Source organism: Fukomys damarensis, unplaced genomic scaffold, assembly GCF_012274545.1.
Source record: "Fukomys damarensis isolate Sample0158 unplaced genomic scaffold, DMR_v1.0_HiC HiC_scaffold_4, whole genome shotgun sequence".
Lineage (NCBI taxonomy): Eukaryota > Metazoa > Chordata > Mammalia > Rodentia > Bathyergidae > Fukomys > Fukomys damarensis.
The window spans coordinates 43,422,276-43,434,328 of NW_022900916.1; the positions used below are offsets into that span (position 1 = coordinate 43,422,276).

The following is a 12,053-nucleotide window of genomic DNA, read 5'->3' on the forward strand; positions in this document are numbered from 1 at the left end:
ATCTTCTCGTGTACTTTCAGAGTTCTTCATTACATAAAAAAACAGTGTGATATTATACTACCCATTACAGGTGGAACATGACTGATACTCTACCCAAATCCCAGCATTCCTTTTGATCATTACTGTCTCTTATTTATAGAAAAAAAATCAAGAAGTACCACTGTCTGAAATGCGTAGTGGGAATTCCTGATTGATTTTAGGTTTTGTGCAGCATTAAATAAAATTTAATTACACAGAGATAAAGATATTTTTCTTTCAATTATTTGTCAATTGGTTACATTAAAAAGAAGATCTCAACTTCTTTCTACTATGCATTAAATGTACCTCTAAATAAAACTAATCACTTTACATAAGGAAAGGTAAGGCTTCAGGTACAAGGGCTTTGAAGAGTAATGAAATTTTGCTATGATTTAATGTTTTGTGTGTTTTCAATGCATTGATTTCTATAAGTACTATCTCCTCTATCCAAGTCATATTAGTTTGTATTTAAATGAGTTTTGTAAAGTCAATTTTAAAAATATTGAATAAAAATTGAAAGTAGATATGGATATATCAAGTATCATAAAGGTAAAAAACTGAAGAGCTTTTGGAAACAATATATGAAGAATCCATACACCTTAGACCCATTCATATCTGTGGTTATTTTCACCATAACTAACACAGAAAATGGCAATACCATAAGAGGCCATTTTCTGTCTATAGAATCTATATCTTATATTACTCTATAACATTCCATGCTAAAGAAAAATTATTTACTTGTATAAAGCCATATTTACTTATAATATAGACTCAGCTATTAGTTGTACCCAAACTTGAAAATGGCTCAGGCATGCTTGTTAGCTTTCCATTAGTTTAACAACTGCAGGAGATAAGAAAAAAAAATAAACATAAAAAGAAAAAAGAATAATACTACACACATAACTAAGGCATATCATTATATAAAGAGGAATATTTTGCTCTGAATCACAATTTTGGAGGTTTCAGTGCTTGGCTAGTTGGCTCCATTACTCACGGTCTTATGGGAAAACAGCACATTGTGGTGGAGAGTACATGATGCAGCAAAACTATCACCTCGTGACTAGGAAGAAAGTAAGAAAGGGAAAGAGAAGGCATTAGTTTCCACTTTCCCCTTCAAAGGCACAGCCTCAATGACAAGAAAGTAGTTCATTAGGTCTCAGCCCTTAAAATTTCCACCACCTCTCAATAGCTCCAAACTGAAGATTAACATATGAGCCTTCAGAGGACATTCTAGATCCAAAGTTCAACAATGTGACAGAAGCTTATTTTTTCTTTTCTTTTTCTTTTTTGCATTTTATTGTTTTAGTTTTTGAGAGAGTATCTTACTATCTTATCCAGGCTGATCTTGAATTCACTGATCTTACTATGTTATCCAGGCTGGCCTTGACTCATGGCAATCCTTCTGCCTCAGCTTTCTGAATGCTGCAATTACAGGTATGTGCCAGCACACCTGGCTGATTTTTTCCTCCTATCATAGTCACATTGCAAGTAGTCCAAAAAGTTCTCATTTTTATCTCTCACATCCCTAGAGCAGCTACAGATTCAAAGTTATCTCAGTACCCTATCTATGCTCTATGTAGCAATAAGAAATAAGAGGTCAAAACATTACCTTTAAATGATACATCTTGGTAAGGAATAATTAATTAGTTAATTTATTTATTTTTTAAGAATAGGAAAAGTTTACTGAGTGAAAGATAACTTCAAAGAGCGACAGGGGGATCAGAAAATGGGTTGCCTGCTCACTCAATTTCTCAAGCTGGGGAAAACTTTTAAGCAGAATTTAATGGGTTGTTCTGGTGTGAGCACAGAAGGCCAGAATGCTGAAAGAAATGTAAAGACTCTGCTCATAAAGTCAAATGGAAATGAGGATTCTACTGAGAATTGGGCTGGGGGTCATACATGTTAAATTCTTCTGAAATTTTTTTCTACATTTTGTCTATATCCATTTTTCAGGAGGTAGAGTTGAAATGTGATGGGGTAATATATCTGGAGGAGGAAATTTCAAGACAGTATGGACTGAAGAGAAACATGCCTAAGTCCCCGCCAAAAAAAAAAAAAAGGTAGTTACTGAAGAGATGATTTCAGATGAAAAGAAGCCAAATACTTTGCACCAGGATAACAGGAAAGATAGATAACAGCATCTCAGCAATTGGCCAAACTCTACCCAGCAAACTTTTAAGTGTGAAGTCGTTGAAAAGACTTTACTTTAAGGAGAGAGCTCCCTGATCACTCAGGACCACCTAGTAAAGTTTTTCTGGAGTTGAGCCTCCAAGGCATTCAAAGAGCACTACAGTTATGGTCAACGTTGGCTCATCTACTGCTCAAGCAGTGAAAGACAATGAAAGTGTCTATGTGATGCTGGTTTAAAGTCAAGTAGAAAGCAAGAGTTACTGTGGGGTGGAAATTTCCCCTGAGACTTCAACAGAAAACATCTCCTGGAAGTATATGGTAGGGTCAGATTTTCTATAGGCAACTCCTGAAAACTTGATGTGTGAAGCTTTGAGAGTAAAGCCAAAACTACAATGGAGACTCCAAGAAGTTAGAGATGCCAGGAATGTGGAACATCTTGATGAGGAAATCACAGGCAGTGAGCAGAGCCCATCAAAGAGAGGTCATGTGAACTGTTACTAGTAAGGAGGTAGGGACGGTGTTGCCTAAGCCTCTAGGAGCCCCCATCACACCACCATATGGATGATGAACATGGAGCTACAGGATTTAATGCTTATCCTGATGGGTTTTGGTTTTGCTTTGTCTCATCCATCCTCTCTATACCCATTCCTCCCTTTTCCAATGGAAATCTTTATTCTGTGCCATTGAATGTTGGAAGGATGTAACCTGTTTTTGATTTTCATAGCTCAGAGTTTTCCTAGAGTCTCAGTGGAGACTTTGAACTTGGACTATTAAGCAATTTTGGAGTACTTCAAGTGTTTTTGTTGTTGTTGTTGTTTTTTTTGTTTTTGTATTTTTGTGATACCAGGGATTGAACTCAGGTCCTTGTGCTTACAAAGCAGGTGGCAGAACCGCTCAGCTAAATCTCCAGCCCAATTAAGCAATTTTGGAAATGTTAGGACTTCAGCGACTTGAGATAGACTACATATATTTTGCATTATGAGATAGAAATGAACTTTTGGGACCCAGGGACAAAATGCTATGGTTTAGATATGGTGTCTCCAAAGATCTTATTGGAGGGTTAGTTGTCGCTGACGGACTTTAGGGAAGCGACTGGATCATCAAGGCCTTAACTTCATCCTTGCTGAGGTTATAATTTAATGCCAGGGTAGGAAGTGATGGAAACAGGATGTGGAACCTACCCGAAGGAAATGGATCATGGAGATGTGACTTTGCCAACTCCATCTGGTCTTTGCTGTCTTCATCTCTGCTTCTCTTCCTGCTTTCTTTGCTTCATGGCTGCTATGAGGTGAGTAGTTTTCTTCTGCCGTGCACCAAACTGTAATATTTCTGCATGGCACAAATGTAAAAGTGATACAGGTAGCTAACAATGTTCTGAATTCTCTGAAATTATAAGTCAAAATAAACTTTTCCTCTTTTTGAATCATTTTTCTCAGGTACTAGACACAGTAACAGAATGCTAACTAATACAATGAACAATGATAATGTTCTGAGTAGATGTCAAAAAGAGGGAATATAATTCAAAACTTGGTCGGGAAGGGGAGGAGGAGTGAAGGGAGGGCAGGGACAAGGGAAAAAAATGAGAACCAAGTTACATGTCATGTAAAGGTACAAGATCTCAACAATGAATGTAACTGCACTGTATATCTAAAATGTACCAATAAACTTAATTTAAAAAATAATATTTCAAAACTTTGTGACAAGAGTCTGGGCGTGAGATATGTAGCGTCTCTGAATGGGCACATTCTTTAAGCACATTCATATAATATACAAATGTTTATTAATTGGCAGCCCCATCAGAAGAGCAAATAAGCAATCAAATGGATCAGATGACTAATTCTGTAGATATCATCAGTGTCTGTCCACAGCCCCTCCATCCTAGCAGTGAGTCTACATAAAGAGTGAGTAGCAGCAGTGATGCAGGTTTTGCTCTGATCTAGGTGTTGTGAAGTTCACTGCTTCTGAATGCCTAGACTGCCAGCAGCAGAAATCAATATTCATGCATGCAAAAAGAAGTATTTTGTTCTCATTAGAATAGATAGTTATCCTGCATATGCAATTTCCTTCCCTGTTTGATTGGGTTGTTTTGTTTTGTTTTGTTTGAGGGGGGTGGTTTTTTTGAGACAGGGCCTCACTATGTAGTTGAGACTGAGCTGGAATTCACTATGTAGTCCAGGCTGGTCTCAAACTCACAGCGATCCTCCTGTCTCATCCTCCTGAGTGCTGGGATTATAGGCATGCACCGCCACACCTGGCCCTTGCTTGTAATACTATGGACAAAACCACCATCTCTGGATTTATAGAAAACCTATTCATCTTTAGGTTATGCGACAGATCATTGTTACTCAGCAAGAGACTTGTATCAGAACAAACCTCAACAATGAACTAATGCTAACTGAATTCACTGAGCTGGCCTGATATGTGGTATAAAGGTTTTTGAAGATTTAATTACAGTGCACCTAGGTAACAACAAAATTATAGAGGTGGCTAACATCTTCGTGAATGTGGTATATGCTTTCAATCAGCAATTTATACATAATGGTGGTTTTCTAGTTGCAATGATTACTTGGGCCAGGAGTCACTGAGTGAAAATAAGAGAGGTTCTTTCCACTGATAGTTCTAATGGCACTGCTAAAAAAAAAAAGTTTTGCAATTTGTCATTACAATTTTGGACTTTTCTTTTTCGGTACTGGGGATCAAACTCGGGTCCTTACACTTGTGAGGCAGATGGCAGAACCACTGACCTAAAACCCCAGCCCTCAATTTTGGACTCTTAATTCAATGATCTTAGTTTACAAGAGATGAATACTTTCACAATAGGACACAATTTTTCAATTGATTTGGAATCTGTGAGGGCCACTTGACTATTTTGGACTATTTGTATAACTTAACCAACAGACAAAAGAAAAGAAAATACAAGCTAAGCACCAATAAGGTGCTGCTAAGGAGAATTTGAGTGTTTATCCTATAAAAGAACAGGTACGCATACAGAAGATCTTTTGGAGTTAGGCCAGTTTTAATCATCCAGAAAGCAGATGTCAATGCAGAGTAGAAGTACAAAATAATAAATGAGGGTATTTTACTATGGATTGTATACTATGACCCCCCAAAGCCTTATGTGGTCATAGATAGGGCTTTTCAAAGGCAATTAGATCTAGGGTGTGTGATGCTAGGATTAAGAATGTGATGCTATGATTAATGAACGTCCACCCTGGGTGTGGGTGGCATCACACAAAAGGCAAGTGTTCTGGAAACGATAAAAGGGAGAAGCAAGCTGCTGCTGTTGCTGCTGCTCCTGCTGTTGTCATTGCTTGCTGCTTTCTGCCTTCTGCCTGCCCTGCTTTTCCATGGATGATTTTTCCTCCTTGATATCCCTCTGCCATGCCACTCTGCCTTGGAGCCAGCCAATTATGGACTGAAACTTCTACAAATTGCGAGCCAAAATAAATCTTTCCTTCCTAGCTGTGGGTGTCAGGTATTTTGCCTCAGCAATGAGAAAAGTAACTAAGTATTGCTTAATAAAAATCAAAAATAGAAGCAAAAATGGATATTAAATTACATTACACCAAGTACTATAAATTTTTTTCACTGTTACCTATCACCTTGAAATGTCTTCCTATATTACTTGGTAGTGTGACCCCAACCCTTGTTCCTAAGTGGTTTGAACCAATAGTCATTTTCAGGCATGAATTGCTCCGCTTGTCCATTCCTGATACAATTAGTCAAGAGGCACCCAGATGAATAACTTGAGTCCCATAATTAATCTGACCTTCCCCTATCATTTAACTGTAGAAGTTTCTTCCTCCTTATCATTACTAAAAATTATTCTTATGAGGATGTTGACTACTCTTCTCCCCTACTTGTTCATAGACAAGAAATCCAAACTGTCCAGGTAGTAGCCAAGGTTACACTTCAATAGGACCTTTGCTGCATTTCCTATAAAAACATTCTTTAGGGACTCAGAACTCTGATCTTATAGAGTCCCATTCTTTAGGGACTCAGAACTCTGATCTTATGGTGTCCAGAGTTGTGAAAACAGGAGACACAAAGTACCCCAGCCTTCCCTGTGATTGTACTAAGTGCAGCCAATTCTGCTTCCATCTCTTGCTCCAAGACCTGTGTATGTATATCATTGAACTCTTTTGAAGGCAGAAACAACAGGGCCTATATCTAAAAAATTTACAGGTCCAGTTTTTAATCTTCATTGGACTTATCTCCCACTCTCTGTAAAATGTATGTCTTATTTAAGACTTGAAATATACCAGCCCCTTCTTGCTCAGCCTGTTTGATCAGCATGATGCCATCAATGTCAGAAATCAATGTGCTGTTCTGGAGAATACTATATGGTAAATATATCGCCCTGGGAGTGGTAGGAAAGCATTTTCACTGCTAATCACATGGTCTCCACTGATGCCATGAGAGGGGTAACTAATAGCAAAGAGCAGTGCAAAGTCATTGCTGTCCATTGAGTCACCTCTGACACCTCTCCAGCAGGAAAGCCAAAGGTAGACTATTTACTGCTGGATAAGGTCAAATCTATGCTACCAGTATGGCCTCCATTGGCACTATAGGCTAGAAGTTTCAATCCTCCCAGAAAGTGTTTGCTCCCTACTTGGACTTCTCTGACGCTATCTCTGAAAAGATATCAAAATATCTTGCTGCAAACTGCAGAAGTTTATAGTGTAGGCCTTCCAGACTATACTGCTGTGGCTGGTAATGAAAAAACACCATTTTTTTTTTCCTATGGGGTTTATAGAATTTGTCTAACAGTTTTCTATCTGTTAGGATACCCATTTCCTTGACCTTTGGATAGAAAAAGGAGACTGATGGGGCTGTTTTATTTGTGCCTGTAGGCATATTCACATTTCTAACTTCTTTAACTTGGGATGTATGAGGCAAATATTAATCCCAGAAAATTCACCACCATGTCTCTAGATCCCTATACAGCCAATCATCTCTCCTTCTTTTAGATCTTCTTGTGTTTGCTTTTTAAAAAATTTCTAGGATTTTTTAGGTTGCATTCAGCAGGAGGAAAAGCACGGTTTTTTTTATATTTTGAGGGGAGAGGTCCAGTTTCTTTCCCTTTGAAATAAAAATCTGACCATGGCACTCTATGCACTAATCTCTCCAAAGACCTTCCTTGATATCAAAACCCAAAGTCTTGCCAATGGACAAGACCTACGTGAATGTGCAACCTTCTTCTTTGCCTAACATTGTGCTCCATAATTAACATCTAGTACCAAGCAGAAGTCTTGCATCACATGGATAATGAATTAATGAATTAAATTAGTGAATTATCTTTAGTATTGAAATTAATCACTCAAGCATCTATATATCTGTACTTGTTAATTTTTACTGTCAGTAAGACTCCTGGAGAAATGATCAGATTGGGAGGGAGCTATCTCATCTGACTCATTGATAAGCTCCTCATCCTACAATGAGCATTTAGGAGGTGGAGCTGAAGTGGAGGAAGTGGTGCATGAGGGTCTGACCTTGGGGATCAAGCCCTTCCTCTTTGCTGTTTGCTGTGTTTCCTATACCCATAAATAAAGCAGCTTTCCTTTGCCATGCCTTCTACCATGATGTTTCTGCCTTGAAAACATAAGACCATGGACTAAAACCCTCATAACTGTGAGGTAAAAATAAACCACTCCTCCTTTAAGTTGCATATATTTTGTCCCACCTGACCAATATAATGTCCATATTGACAAGCCTTTTATCTCCCTCTTTGAGCTTCTATTTCCCTGAATAATCCAAAAATCCAAGACATTCCAAAAAGGCTATTGGAGCTAGCACTCTAAAAATCCTCTGAAGATATTTATTTCCCTAATTCCAGGGATTCTGAGTCTGGTGAAGATCAAGCCTATGAATATACCCCGTTGCATGTCATAGGGGAATTTTCAGGTGTAATTAAGGTTATCAATTAACTGACCTTAGGTTACTACTGGAAGTATATATTTCTTCCAGATCTTCCAGATAAAAATCTCACTCTAGCGAACATCTTGATTTGATGCTTTAAGACCCTGATCAGAAAGTCCAATCATGCTATAGCTAGACATCTCCCATACTGAACTGTGAGGTAATAACTGAGTATTGTTTTAAGCCTTTGCATTTTTGGGAACTTAAACAGAAGTAGAATCTCTTCTCAACCTTTTGGCTAAGACCGAGTGTTAAACAGAAGTAAACACTAATAGAGGATCCATTTCTGCAAACAACGCCAGACAGAGAAATTACTGGAAGAACAAATTATGTATTTCCTCTATATATGATGCCAGTTTTCTCCTGTCATCGCATCTGTTAAATTTTTATGCTATTGCTTTAATTACAATCCCTATTACTAGCTAAAACATCCTTGCCCAACAGTGCGATGATGCATATACTTTGTTTAGCTCCAAGTTACTATTCTTAAGGTAATCCTGGGCTGAAAAGCTTATAATTAAAAAGTGACAGCTAAAGATTACACTTCCTCATTGGGTCAGTCATTGTTTTCAAAGTATATCATTACACCTTAAGTGGGCTCTGCCTAAGAGTGCATTTTGTTTCAGCCACTAGTGTACAGCCTTCCCTTAGTGCAGCCTTCCTCAACAACACTCTGACCAGTAATAAGAAACTGTTAGTCACACAAAGTGCAGAATGTTTTTATTTGCCATCATACATAAACATTATTTAATATGAATGACACCTGTTGGTTTGGGTCTTTCCCAAAAGTTTATTGGAAGATTAAGAAGAATAAGGTCTCAGAATGAGACCGTATTTGGAGACAATGTCTTACAGAAGTAACTCAGTTAAATGTAAATCAGTAGTTTGTACCCTAATGCCAAAGCTGGTATCATCATCAAAGGGAATGACAGGACACAGTGATAAGTATAAAGTGAAGATGATATGAAGAAATATAGGGGGGAGATAGCTATCTCTCAGACATGAAGAGAGACCTAAATGATCCTTCCTTACACTGCTCAGAAAAAAGAAAAGGAAAAACCAACCTACCTGACACCTTAGTTTTTGACATATAGTCTCTACAATCCTGAAACTATAAATGTTTGTTGTTTAAACCACCTAGTTTATGGTACATCGTTAAGGCAGTTCTCACAAACTAAAACAGTGAGTCTTTCCATAGATCACACCATTTCCTCATATCTTATAACAAGTGATTATACATATTTTGGTACCTGCCTAGACCACTAAAGGAAGTTGAACTTGTAGGGCACAGCAATTAATTTAGATCAGTAATTTAGATTTGCCATTCCCCAAGGGACCATCCATGATAGTGTTATCACTTCATTCTGGTTTGCTCAAGACCTTCTCAGTGTTGGACTGAATATTCTGCACCCTGGAAATCCCTCAGTCCTAGACAAACTCAGATGGCTGGTCTCTCTATGTCCTTTCCTGTCCAGAAACCTCTATTGGAATCTTACCAATTAAAGCACTTCTAATAACATTGAACACACAAAATATAGGGTTGATATCTTGATTGTTTTGCTTCCAGGTGACACATTGGTTTCTTATTTCTCACCTCCTTTCTCCCAGCCTATTCTCTGAAATCAGAGGTCTTAGGAAAGGGTAATGATTTTAAGCCATTATTATCACTTTTCCCCCAGAACAATGAGTTACTACTTATGTTACATCAATATGACCAACACAGGCTCCTTAAATTATTGTGTTTTTGTTGTTGTTGTTGTTTTTTGAGACAGGGTCTCATTATGTAGTTGAGACTGACCTGGAACTCACAATGTAGCCTGCAGTTTTGTAGGTTGTATGGAACTCATAGTGATCCTCCTGACTCAGCCTACTGAGTGCTAGGATTACAGGCATGTGCCACCACACCTGGCTCCTTAATTTTTTCTTTGTAGCACAAGTGAAAGCTGCTCCATGCAGACTTATAATTTTCACCTAAACAAATATGTACCTTGTACAATTTTTGTTTTATTTTGGTTTGTTTTATAAACTGATACTTTTAACTTATACATAAAATCATATATGTGTGTGTGTGATATTATAATATACTTGTGTAGATAGACATTCTATAAATTTCAATCAGGATAAATATATCTATGTCCTTGTCTGAGTTACTTTTCTTGTTGCTGATCAAAATATCTGACACATACAAGTTAAGGGAGGAAAGGTTTATTTAGCTTACAGATGGATTATAGAGATTTCAGTACATGGTCAGCTAGCTCCAAGGCAGGGTAGTACGGCAGAAAAGCACTGCAAGGGAGAAACAGTCCATGACATGGTAGGGCAGACATAGGCAGCCAGAAATGAAGTAGCAAAGCAGCAGCAGCAAGCAAGCAAGTCTGCCTGCATATTTCATCCAGGCTATCTGCACTTTGAGAAGAGCCACCCACAGTCAGGGTAGGGTACTCTTAACCCCAGTATCACAAACGGTAGATGCAGCCAGCTCAGAAAAACTCCACCTAAGAGTTCATTAGACTTTGTGGGGCCATCTAGATACATGCTATAACAGACCTTCTATATAAATTGAATCTTTCCACTCTCAAAAATAATGTTTAGGGCCAGGGATTTAGCTCAGTGGTGTCGCCACCTGCCTCACAAGCGTAAGGACCCAAGTTCAATCACTGGTACAAAAAAAAAAAAAAATAGTTTAAAGCCCTACTGCCTTCCCCACTGTTTGAAGAACTTATTGACACATGTTGTATTCATCTTTTTATCTGAACATTCAAAACAACTGCTATTAAATGTTAATACATTTTTATTGAATGAGACCTAGTATATTATAATTGGGGGAAATACAGAGAAATTATGAACAAATGAATGAATTAAATTAAACTAGCAGGAAATATTGTAAAATGTTGAAAACAGTCTAGAAGTTAGAGAATTGGAGAAAAAGCAAGCAGCATGGGAAGCATGGACCATAAAAGTGAGTGTTCTGCTTTTTCAACTGAATTTGGGGTGGAAAATTAATTTTTACTGGAGGATGTAAATGGGAATTTCATACAGAGAGGTCAGTGATGTAATGTTTTAGGAGGTATCTAAATACAAGATATGAGGAGCTCTATTCATCTACATTCGATTCATGAATACCCAAGCTGAATATATATGCATCCTCCTGGAAAATAAAAACTTAGAATTTTAAAGACATGTTCCATAAGTAAGGTTAATACAAAATATCCAAGTGTTGCTTTTCAAGATTTTAATCATTACAAATTAAGCTTCTAGCTTGAGTTTTTCTCCTTCACCAATAAAAAAGTAGAAGTAAACATGACTAAACATTAAAGATGTGAACATGTCTTATAAAATGAAAATTATTCTAATATAAAATAAGCAAGCATTAAATCATTTTTATATTAATTATTTGCTAAACTCTTTGAGGTTAAAAGGAAAACTAACCAAATGTGATGGTTCTAGGATATTGTAAGAATGCCCAGTGACACAAAGAAGCACAAGAAATCATCTTAGCACCCATCCCCCTCTTTCAAAGGTGAATCACCTTTCAGGCTACGACAGCATCAAGCTCCATGAAGAACCAAAACATCAGCCAATTTTCAGGCAGGATATTTCCAACTCATGCCTAGGAATCCACTTCTTATCAGGGAAGTCTCACCCTGATGAGACTATGCAATATGTGACATCCCAGCTGGACCTAATTTTGAAACAAGTCATCTCAGTAGCAGACAGTTAGCTGCACTGTAAAAGTTTACTTTATACAGGAAACCTATCCATGGCCTGATCTATAGGTAGCCATATTGGTTTAATTTTCTGGAAAAAAAACTATCTTATCTTAAAAATATATGATATATGATAAAAATATATGAGCTCATTTTCTTAAAAGATTCTAAAGCATATGTTTGTCCACAGTTCCTCCCTGGAATAATGGTTTCTAGTGGCAAGCGCTTTCTAAATAATAAAACATTAGTTCTCAGGCATGAGTGTGTAAGATTAAACCA

At 37.5% G+C, this 12,053-nt stretch overlaps 1 long non-coding RNA gene across 2 annotated transcripts in view; it reads right to left on the reverse strand.

Moving 5' to 3' along the window:
• Positions 1–1,002: 1,002 nt before the first annotated feature.
• LOC104869948 overlaps positions 1,003–12,053 on the reverse strand; it is a 60,021-nt gene continuing 48,970 nt past the window's right edge. For both annotated transcript variants that reach the window (XR_782407.2, XR_782408.2), the window contains exons 3-4: positions 3,330–3,477; positions 1,003–1,078 (exon numbers count right to left, since the gene is read on the reverse strand). This is a non-coding gene — a long non-coding RNA (uncharacterized LOC104869948). The remainder of the gene's footprint in view (positions 1,079–3,329; positions 3,478–12,053) is intronic.